The 12364-nt window shown below is 43.6% G+C and overlaps 1 pseudogene; it reads left to right on the top strand.

Annotated features, from left to right (window-relative positions):
• Window positions 1-12364, top strand: part of LOC137846706 (very low-density lipoprotein receptor pseudogene) — a 666922-nt pseudogene that overhangs the window by 98544 nt on the left and 556014 nt on the right.

The raw sequence follows: 12364 nt of genomic DNA, 5'->3' as shown, positions 1-12364 counted from the left end.
ACCATGAAGAGGTTCCTGATAATCATTCTGACAATGACGTGGGCTGTGACACCTCAAGGACTGTCAAGAACAGCCTTTGATCACCATCAAGTGATTAGGTTTAAGTGTGTTACTATTAAGTTGTGTTGCTTACTATTAAATTGTGTTACCATTAAGTGCTTACAGTAATTGTGGTGTTATTAGGGTTAAGTTGTATAGTTGTGTTATGTTATGTATTTGACATCTGCTGTAAAACCAAGTACTGCTTGTACAAAAAGAAAACGGGAGAATTGTTGGGAATTGGCATAATTGTTCGATCTAAGCTTGCTTTAAGCAACCAGGGGTAGGCCTTAGAAATCTCAGGGCCTGCTGTAGCTGAGCAAACCAAGCTGCCAGAGTAACTGTGAGAAGCTCCCACGGCAATGACTCCCACATCACCCAATTAAGGAACTCAGAAAATATTGTTATCAGCAGCTGGCCTCAAGGACTAGGCCTACGTGACCGTTAAGCACAAAGGGGGTTGTTTTCCTAACTTCTAATCAAAAGGTGGTGTTATTTTCTTAACGGTTTGTCTGAGTGCTTTTGACCAATAATCTTGTGTGAAACACTGTCCACCCCTGTAAAATTCACTATAAAAGTTGGGCTATTCGGGCAATAAATTGGTGAAGCATGATCTGACTCTGCTGGTGTCTGTCGTGCTTTCGTCCGTGCTTCGCAACACTCATATGCTGTTAATATTTTTTTTTCAGTTGGGGTGTAATTGGCTTCTGATCCTCGATAGCCCCGGCTCCAGAACCCCAGTGGTCGACCTCAAGTTTCTCTTGGGGTCTTCTGCCAGAGGCTCCAGGTGAGCCCATGCTCCCCAGCTGCAGTGTAAAGTATGTTTTGCACAGCTGGTCCAGTACGGACAGGCACAAGGGCTACTGCACGAGCTGTTTCTTGTTTGATTTGTTCAAAGGCCTGTTGCTGCTCAGGGCCCCACTCAAAAGAGTTCCTCTTTTGAAGTCACTCGATAGAGTGAAGAAGAGTCACTCGATATAGAGGACTCACAAGCTGACTATAGCCTGGCACATGCATTCTCCAAAATCCCACAAGGCCTAGGAAAGCTTGTGTTTCTTTTTTGCTAGTTGGCAGAGGCATAACAGTTATTTTGTTGATCACATCCATCAGAATATGGCGACGTCCATCCTGCCATTTTACCCCCAAGAACTGGATTTCCTGTGCGGGTCCCTTGACCTTATTCTGTGTAATAGCAAAGCCAGCTTTCAGGAGAATTTGAATTATTTTCTTCCCTTTCTCGAAAGCTTCTTCTGCTCTGTCACCCCACACAATAATATCATCAATGTACTGCAGGTGTTCAGGAGCTTCCCCTGCTCTAGCGCAGACTGGATCAGTCCATGGCAAATGGTAGGGCTGTGTTTCCACCCCTGGGGTAGTCGATTCCATGTATATTGGACTCCCCTCCAAGTGAAAGCAAACTGTGGCCTGCATGCTGCTGCCAGAGGGATGGAGAAAAATGCGTTAGTGATTTCGATTGTAGCATACCACTTGGCTGCCTTGGACTCTAGTTCGTACTGGAGTTCTAGCATGTCTGGTACTGCAGCACTCAGTGATGGCGTGACTTCGTTCAGGCCCCGATAGTCCACCATTAGCATCCACTCGCCATTAGACTTTCGCACTGGCTATATGGGACTGTTAAAAGGTGAATGAGTCTTGCTGATCATTCCTTGGCTCTCCAGATGTTGAACTAACTCATGGATGGGAATCAGGGAGTCTCGGTTGGTGCAATATTACCTTCAGAGTCAGGAGGAATACTAGCCCTTCTACTGCCTCTGGGGGACTGCCCAACAGAAACTGGGGCAGCAATCCTCCTAGGGGCCCCTTTACTTGCTGCTGTATCTTTCCGCAGCTCACGTACCCGAGCAGCTAAGGCTGAGGTCGGTTCACTGTCCCACTTCCTCATATCTTCCCCGTGGTCACGTAAATAAAACCACAAGGTACCCCACGGTGGGCGTCCCGGATTCTCCCTTGCTTGAGCAGGAGAATGCTGGCACTTGATGGCTGAAAGATTCTTCCATCTAGGTGAGGGGGAAGTTATGTGTTCTTCTAACCGTTGGGACAGTCTCTCCACAGCTGAAATGCAGGCCCATACTGGGGCAGAGTGATTTTCTTCATATTTATGAAGCTGGTTGGACACATTATCCACAGTTGGCCCCATCCTCTCCTCCCAATCCATTGCTGCCAGTGTGCTGGCATGTGATGAGGGTGCAGCCCGTACAAACTTCTGCCACGTGGATGCTGTGCATTGGACTTCATCAGGGTCTTTAGGTGTCTGGGCATTGTTCAAATCACTATAAATCATCTCCAGCACAGCTAATTCCTGTAGGTGCTGGAGACCTTTATCCATAGTGGTCCACTTGCCTACTTGATGTACAGTATTTTCCTTGTGGGGATACCTTTCGTTCACAGCTGCTTGGAGTCGCCTCCAGAGGCTGAGAACTTGTGCCTCTCTCCCAATTACTCTATCAATGAGCCTTTCTCTAGAGAGGGATCCCAGCTGCTTGGCTTCATTGCCTTCTGGTTGTGTGGGCTGCTGCAGGGAAAGGTGACTCCATCCCAGACAGACACAACACAGAATAGTGTCTGCCCTCAGCAAGTACGCTGAAGACACAAAGCTGGGAGGAGTGGCTGACATGCCAGAAGGCTGTGCTGCCATTCAGCGAGACCTGGACAGGCTAGAGAGATGGGGAGGAAGAAACCAAATGAGATTTAACAAGAGCAAGTGTAGAGTCTTGCACCTGGGAAGGAACAACCCGAAGTATCAGTACAGGCTGGGGGATGACCTGCTGGAGAGGAGCTCTGAGGAGAAGGACCTGCGGGTCCTGGTGGACGACAGGTTGACCACGAGCCAGCAGTGTGCCCTGGTGGCCAAGAGGGCCAATGGGATCCTGGCATGCATTAAAAGGAGCGTAGCCAGCAGGTCGAGGGAGGTGATCCTCCCCCTCTACTCTGCCCTGGTCAGTCCTCGCCTGGAGTATTGTGTCCAGTTCTGGGCTCCCCAGTACAAGAAAGACAGGGATCTCCTGGAAAGAGTCCAGCGGAGGGCCACAAAGATGATACGGGGCCTGGAGCATCTTCCTTATGAGGAAAGGCTGAGAGACCTGGGTCTGTTCAGCCTGGAGAAAAGAAGTCGGGGGGGTGATCTCATCAATGTGTATAAATACCTGAGGTGTGGGAGACAGAGGGATTTGGCCAACCTCTTTTCAGTGGTTTGTGGGGATAGGACAAGAGGCAATAGCCAAAAAACTGAGCACAGGAAGTTCCGCACTGGCATGCGAAAGAATTTCTTCACGGTGAGGGTGACGGAGCACTGGAAAAGGCTGCCCAGAGAGTTTGTGGAGTTCCCTTCTCTGGAGACATTCAAGACCCATCTGGACGCCTACCTGGGCAACTTGCTCTAGGGAACCTGCTTTGTCAGGGGGGTTGGACCGATGATCTCTGGAGGTCCCTTCCAAACCCTAGAATTCTGTAACAGTAAGCTTCTGACCAGTGAATAAAGTACCAAACAACATAATAAGAATAATTGCTAAAAATAGGTACTTTTTTTGCCTATAATATCTCTGAATCTATGAATGTGTTTCACAGATGAAGACTTTTTTTTTTTTTAAGGTAGCACTTAAATCACAAAATCATGACAAAATCCTGTGTCATTATGTGTTGAAAAGATAATAATAGAAAGGATGTTGGTTTTGTTTTGAAATAAAATTAAAATGATGTCTGATAATGGTACTAAAAATTGGAAAAATGAAATAAAACATACATTCACTGAGATCACAGGGCATGAAGTCTTTTTGAAGTAAGGTCTTATTTTTGCAATTCTAATGCATCATAATCACTTTTTACTCTTCTTGCTACCTAAGCAGGAGTGTGTCAGTATATGGAAATAAATATACTGAAATCCAAGTTTTGGTAAATAAAAGATAAATAGTATTTTATCCTGTTAGGGAAATGGTATTTTTTACATAGTAGCTTTTATCAAAAAAATATTATACACTTTAAATGTTTGTTTCTGTAGAAGAATATATTTGAAAAGAATCCAAACATCACAATCAGTTCTTAAGTCATCTTTGCACAAAATTTGACAGGTCAAAGCAAAAAATATAACACATCTTGAAAACGACCATTTAAAAACAAACTTATCTGCACAAAATACAGGGTATATTCTTCTGCATTATTGTCTTCTAGCAATAGGTTGCCTTCATGAAGCATGCATCTAAGGTTTTAACATTGCAATGTTGTTAGGGATCTTTCATATATAGGTTTTACACACATTTTGCAGCTTGGTGAACAGATCAGTCTGTTAATGTTCTCTTGTTTTCTTTAGAGTATTAACATTTAAAATATACTCTACCAGTAACCTATAGTTGACAGATCGCTAAAAGTAGCATAAAAGAAGACAACCTTCACATTAGGTCTACATACAACTTAACTTTGTACAGACGAATGATTACTTACAGCAATGAAAATAATTGTAGCATTATGACCGTCAAGCTTCCTGGTAAATATGTACACGCGTCTGTGCAAGAAAGACCTGAGAATTGTTTCTAATGTTTCACCTCTTTTCAAGTATACTTAGCTATGAAAACAGAAAATACACTGACATTTAAAGGCCATCTTACTTTAAATCCACAAGGGCAAAATAGAATTAGAGGACCAACTTTTGAGCTCCATGATCACCCCACAAATAGCACTGCTGAAATCAGTGGAACTACTCATGAAGGAAAACATTATTACAGAATCACAAAATCACATAATGGCCGAGTTTGGAAGGGACCTCTGAAGATCATCTAGTCCAACCCCTCTGCTGAGCAGGATCACCTAGAACACGTTGTGCAGGATGGCATCCAGGCAGGTTTTGAATATCTCCAGAGAAGGAGACTCCACAACCTCTCTGGGCAACCTGTTCCAGTGCTCTGTTACCATCACAGTAAAGAAATGCCCCTTCATATTCTGCCAGAACCTCCTGTGCTTCAGTTTGTGCCCATTACCTCTTGTCCTCTCACTGGGCACAACTGAAAAGAGACCGGCTCCACCCTCCCCTCAGATATTTATATACATTAATGAGGTCTCCCCTCAGTCTTCTCTTTTCCAGGCTAAACAGGCCCAGCTCTCTCAGCCTCTCCTCATGTGAGAGATGCTCCAGCCCCCTAATCATCTTCATAGCCTCCCTCTGAACTCGCTTCAGGAACTCCATATCCCTCTTGTACTGGGGAGCCCAGAACTGGACACAGTACTCCAGGTGAGGCCTCACCAAGGCTGAGTAGAGGGGCAGGATCACCTCCCTTGATCTGCTGGCAACACTCTTCCAAATGCACCCCAGGATACCGTTGGCCTTCTTGGACACAAGGACACATTGCTGACTCATGGTCAGCCTGCTGTCCACCAGGACTCCCAGGTCCCTCTCTGCAGAGCTGCTCCAGCCCCCAGCCTGTACTGGTGCTTGGGGTTAGTCCTCCCTAGGTGCAAGACCCTGCACTTGACCTTGTTGAACTTCATGAGGTTCCTCTCAGCCCAACCATCCAGGCTCTCGAGGTCCCTCTGAATGGCCCTCTGGGGTATCAGACACTCCTCTGAGCTTCATGTCGTTTGCAAACTTTCTGAGGGTGCACTCCATTCCATTGTCCAGATCGCTAATGAATAAGTTGAACAAGACTGAACCCAGTACTGACCCCTGGGGGACACTGCTAGCTACCAGCCTCCAATGAGACTGTACCAGTAAGCACAATCCTCTGAGCTCTGCCATTCAGCCAATTATCAATCCACCTCACCGTCCGCTCACCTGGCCTGTGCTTCCTGAGCTTGTCTATGAGGATGTTATAGGAGACAGTGTCAAAAGCCTTGCTGAAGTCAAGGTAGACCACATCCACCGCTCTCCCCTCATCTACCCAGCTAGCCATCTAATCATAGAAGGATAGCGGATTGGACAAACGTGACTTCCCCTTGGTGAATCCTTGCTGACTATTCCTGATCACCTTCTTATCCTCCACATGATTGGAGGTGACCTCCAGGATGAGCTGTTACGTCACCTTTCCCGGGATGGAGGTAAGGCTAACTGGCCTGTAGTTGCCTGGGTCCTCCTTCTCGCCCTTTTTGAAGACTGGCGTGACATTAGCTTTTTTTCAGTCCTCAGGCACCTCTCCTGTTCTCCACAACCTTTCAAAGGTGACAGACAGCAGCCTAGCAATAACATCAGCCAACTCCCTCAGCACCCATGGGTGCATTCCATCGGGGCCCATGGATTTGTGGATGTCAGGTTTGCTTATCTGATCTCTGACCCCATCCTCTTTGACCAAGGGAAAGTCCTCCTTTCTCCAGACTTCCTCTCTTGTCTCCAGGGTCTGAGACTCCTGAAGGCTGATCTTAGCAGTGAAGATTGAAGCACAAAAGGCATTCAGCAACTCTTCCTTCTCCATATCCTTTGTCACCAGGGCACCAGCCCCATTCAGCATTGTTTATTATTTGCATTGTGGATCATTCAGAAGCATTCTTCTGCATTGTTGTCCTCTAAGAATAGGTTACTTTTGTGAAGCATGCATCTATATGTATTTATTTTTGTTTTTAAAATAAAGAAGCATGGTAATAATTAGTGAAGAACATAGAGGAGAGGAAGAAACCCCATTATCTGTATTTTTAATTAGGATGTTTTTTTCCTGCTGCACTGTGTGGATGCCAGCTCTCCATATCTCAGCCATTATGTAAGCTTAGAGTAAAATAGAAGCAGAGCAACAATATGAATTACAAATACTACATGCATATTTTACCTCCCTTCCTTTCCCCCTTAAATGAATGCCGTCTAAAGATATCCTCCACTCTGAATTGCTTTACTACTGAGGCAGTGAAAACACTGTGCTGATTTACAGAAAAAAATCCAAATCTCAGACAAAATAATCTTGAAATGATTTTTTTGCTTCTATCTGCAAATTAACTCTATTTTTGAAAAATATTATTCACTCTTAATAATATAGAGTGCATGTTGATGTTAAATACAGCAGCAGTTTACTTATACTGAATTTATGAGGAATATCTTGTGACTTCAAAATAAAAAAGGAAAAAAAGTAGATAGCATACACTACGTATAGTGTGTTTTTTATTGTTGTAGCCTGGTGCAACTAAATAATATCAACTCTTGGAAAATAATTAATTGTCAAATATTTGTTCACAAGTGAACCTCGAAAAAAAAAAAAAAGAAAAATACAGTGAAATAGTAAATGGAGCGCATATTGAATTTATTTTTTTTAGTTTTGGTGCCATATTAAGTAAATTAACTTATACATGTAAGAAACTACTCATATGAATAACCCATTGATATTAAGAGGTTTACTCAGGTAAATATAGTTATTTGTGTGCCAGAACTTGCAGAATCAAGCCTTTGTCTATAAATATTTAAAAAATAAATCATTGATTAAATATTCTATATCCTTCTGTTTACAAGATAGAAACGTCCATTTGGCAATTGTAAAATGTGCTATTGAAATGCTTTCTTAAAATTTGAAAATTATCTAAGAATGAATTACTTCCTTTGAACTAGTTAAATCCATTTTTTATTTGCTACCAAAAGAAAAACTAAAATGAATAACTTTAGCATTTTAACACTTTTCTGCAATATCTTGATACTGCCAATGTCAGATTATGGGTGTTAATTAACACAACTGAAAAGGATTTATGAACTTCGTCATTCCAATGTGTACAGAATGTCGTATTCCTATGTGTATGTACATTTAGTTTGTTACAGCCATTTTACATAAACAGACCCAAGTAGTTGAAGTACTAAGAAAACAAAAGTCAAAATACTCTTCATATATCCATAATTCCATAAACCTCTTTAAATTGTCTCTTTTAAAAAAAAAAAAAAAGCTAAATTATGGATATCTTATAATATCTTATTTGGATATTTGCCAGTTAAATTTTGATTCTTATTTGCCCACAACAATATAGGCATGTTAGCAATATAGAAACAGGAAAAAAGCAGAACTCAAGGATTTGTAAATAAATCCACAGATATCAAGAAGTAGAAATGCTAAAATTATGCATTTTACCAGTACACTTCTATTCTTCTAAACCATAACATCAGATATTGGTGAGATGCAATATTGTCAGCTCTGCATAGAAAGGGGAGAGAGTGAGCGCTGGAAAAGGCTGCCCAGGGCGGTTGTGGAGTTCCCTTCTCTGGAGATATTCAAGGCCAGTCTGGACGCCTACCTGGGCAGCCTGGTCTAGGGAACCTGCTTTGTCAGGGTGGTTGGACCCGATGATCTTTCGAGGTCCCTTCCAAACCCTTAAATTCTGTGATTCTGTGAAACATGGAAACAAACCAGAATTGTACACCAAATAATGAGGGGTGATACTTCCTGGGGATTTTCACAACCTTGGGAAAAACTTACTTTCTATATACCCAGTTTTACATGGATAAAGCAACTCTTTATTGCAGTCATTATAATTATCACGATAGGATTATTAATATGTTGTATGTTGCAGTGTTTCATGTGGATGTATAAGCAAAATGGAAACTCATGTAAGGAACAGAAAAAGCACAAGTTGCGGAAGAACATTAAAAATGGCAAGTATTTCACCAAGACCCTCAAAGGGAATGGTGTTATATAGCAAAAAAAAAATAAATGCTTAGGAAAAAGAAAAGGGGGGACTTGAGACAGGGAGCAAAGGAAAGCATGTTGATTTTGCAGGTTTTAGCTGACACAGGGAGTATGCTATATATTAACCACAAGGACAGGACTGAAGTAGGGAGTATGCTCTATATCAATCACAAGGACAGGACTGAGGCAGGGAGTATGAGGATGGGATGACCCTAAAAGGTAAGGGAAGAAAAGACTTCATACGCACAGATAATAGAACCAGCAAGAACTGGCTTGGACTGATGGAGTCTGTAAATGAGAGGAAGAGTCAAAAGTTTAGCAGTGAGGAAGAGTTCTGGCCTTCATCAAAAGACCACCAGAGTATGCTGGATGACCACCCAAGGACTCTGGTGTGCATGCGAATAGGGGCGGGAACCTATGATAATGATTCTTCGGATACCTAATGTGAATATGCAAGAGACTTCTTATTTGACATTTGACAGTGTCAAATGCTTTGCACAAGTCCAGGTAGATGATGTGAGTAGTACTGGTAAATGATGTCATTGTTTCCATTGTTCCCTTCACACAGAAAATATGTTCTATTCTCTTACTGATATAGGCACTAATCTTGCAAATTTTTGTTCCGCATTTACCGGGATCTATTCACGTATAGAGAAGCACAAGGGTTTTTAAATGAACTTCACATAAAGGTCAGCCCTGACTTTATCTCAGATTCCCATCCACAATAACAAGCTTCTTTACCTAGTGGGTATTCTTTGATGCCAAATACATGAGATGTCCCAGTCAGGATGATTAAGGCCTGCTATTGCACACAGAGCCCTGACACTACCAAGGAAAATATGGAACAATTTCAGGTGGCCAAAATTCCACCCAAGTTCCAGTGGGTGTATAGGGAACAGACTATTCACAGCACCTATTTTAGACTTCTGAATGACTCTGCCTAGAAGGCAAAGGCAGGGACAGGAAGATTGATGAAACTCCCCGTGTAGGAGAAGATCAGGTTCAAGACCAGCTAAGGAACCTGAAGGTGCGCAAGTCCATGGGACCTGATGAGATACATCTGTGGGTTCTGAGGGAACTGGCGGATGTAGTTACCGTACAGGTACTTACCATGCCTGTCCTCAACATAAAATCCAGTGTGGAACAGCCAAGTGTTTCCATCACATCTAGAGCCTGTTGGACTTTGCCCAGATTTTCAATAAAACATCTGTTGAACTGGAAATGACCAAAAAAAACCAACAAAGCAAACAGTGGTGGAGACAGTTATACCTAATTATTTTATGTCCTGGTTTCAGTTAGAACACAGTTAATTTCCTTCCTAGTAGCTGGTAAAATGCTATGTTTTGGCTTAGGATGAGAAGAGTGCTGATAACACCCCGATGTTTTAATTGTTGCAGAGCAGTGCTTATTCTAAGCCAAGGACATCTCAGTTTCTTGCTCTGTCCTGCCAACGGGCAGGCTGGGGGTGCAGCAAGAGCTGGGAGGGGACAGACCCAGGACAGGTGACCCAAACTAGCCAAAGGGGTATTCCATACCATCTGACGTCATGCTAAACAATATATAGGGGTGGCTAGCCGGGGGGGAGGGGGCCGGACTGCTCGGGGTTAGGCTGAGCATCGGTCAGCGGGTGGTGAGCAATTGCATTGTGCATCACTTGTTTGTACACATTATTAGTAGTAGTACTATTATCATCATTGTTATTGTTATTATTATAATTGTTATTATTATTATTGTTATTATTATTTTCCTGTCTTATTAAATGTCTTTATCTCAACACATGGGCTTCACTTTCCGTTTCTCTCCCCCATCCCAGGGAGGGAGGGGGGAGGGTGAGCGAACGGCTGCGTGGTGTTTAGCTGCCAGCCGGGTTAAACCATGACAGTCTTTTTGGCGCCCAACGTGGGGCCCGAAAGGTTGAGATAACGGCAGATCTGACCAGAGTGTGTTAAACTAAAATTGGTGTAAGGATTAGACCTGCTTAATAGTCACTTGTCATAATGCTGATTGCTTTAATCTCAAGTCTGCTGCGCCTGTTTTCCAAATTGAGTATTATATGACATTATTTTCCGTATGTGCTCTCTGTCATGTTGTTTATCCTCTCCGGGCCCTGGTTTAAGATCGTTATGGTCCTGTGTGTTGTGACAGTGGCTTATGAGACGATGAAATTTCTGATCATGACTCTAACTTGGTATTTGTACTCAGCAACATCGTCAACTCTATACTTTGGAAACCTTATCTTGGAAACTATTAGCAATTATACCTGTTGCCTTTTTTCAATAGGGAGTCAATCTGTGGAGGGGAAAGGGGAAGATATTTTTTCTTACTCGATTACTCTCCCTTTCTCCTTCACCACCCCCTTATCCTCCTTGATCACTCTCCCTTTCTCCTTCATCACCCTCTTATCCTCCAAGCTTGTTACAATAGCTCTCCAAGATATTGAATATCAGTGGGACACTCAGACCAGCATGTTCTTGTTGTTATGCCTCCTGAATGTGCTTCAGGTTTTGCTTAAAGTTAAACAACTACTTAGGAATCTTATCCAGAGATCTGCTCGGAGGCAGTATAGTTGTGGGTGGCAGGGAGTATGGGAGGATATGGGCAGGCATATAGAGCAGTGGGCACCTCCAGTGTTTTGGAAATTCACCCCTGAACAATGGCAAAATCCTAAAAACTGGGAGAATGCTTGAAAAAAAGTTGTCATGATTCTGGCAGTTCCAAAGTGACACAAATCATTGTAACGTGCTTGGGCCTGGCTCATGACTATCAAGCTGCAATTGATGCTAATATCAACTTAGTGACAGACCCTGTGGCCACTCCAAGTCCTGTGACAGATCCAACGGCCACTGCGACGCCTACGATGGACTCTGCAGCCACTCCAGTTCCTGCAGCCGCTCCAGTTACTGCAGCTACTCCAACTCCTGCAGTGACTCCAGCTCCAGCTCCTCCAGCTGCTTCAGCTCCTGTGGCTAGGTCAGAAAAACAACCTGTAGCAGTACAAGTTTCCCCTGCAGAGGGTATTCCAACCCCTGTGGCAGACCGTGTAACTGGGTCAGAGAAACGAGCTGTAGCAGTGCAAGTTGACCCTGCAGAGGGTATTCCAACCTCTGTGGCAGACCCTGTTACTGGGTCAGAGAAACGAGCTGTAGCAGTGTAAGTTGCCCCTGTAGACAAGGTGGAAAAATGGTATAGAGATTCAGGTCGTTTAGAACGCAGAGAGTCTTCTGCTAAGTCTAGGTATAGAGAAAACGACGCTGGGCCATCAAGGATTCAGGAGGAGGAAGATGAGGATGCCGAAAAATCAACAGTAACTACCCGAAACCTATACCAGCATGAGCTACGAGATGTGCGAAAAGATTTTGGTCATTGTATAGGTGAGCAGCTTGTCACCTGGCTGCTCCGGTGATGGGACACCGGAGCCAATTGTGTGGAATTAGACGGCAGGGAAGACAGGAGGCTGGGATCCCTTGCTAGAGACGCCGGCATTGACAAAGCAATTGCAGATGGAGTACAATTTCACAGCCTCTGGAGGCGTCTCCTGTCACCTGTGAAGGAAAGGTATCCCTTCAAGGAAGAACTTGTATGTCTACAAGGCAAGTAGACACCGGTGCACAATGTACTATAATGCCATCGAGCTATAAAGGGCCAGAGCCCATCTATATTTGTGGAGTGACAGGGGGATCTCAGCAGTTGACTGTATTGGAGGCTGAAGTGAGTCTGACTGGGAATGAGTGGGA

This window comes from Anas acuta, chromosome W, assembly GCF_963932015.1.
Source record: "Anas acuta chromosome W, bAnaAcu1.1, whole genome shotgun sequence".
In the NCBI taxonomy this organism is placed as follows: Eukaryota; Metazoa; Chordata; class Aves; order Anseriformes; family Anatidae; genus Anas; species Anas acuta.
This window is presented reverse-complemented; position numbering and strand designations above follow the sequence as displayed.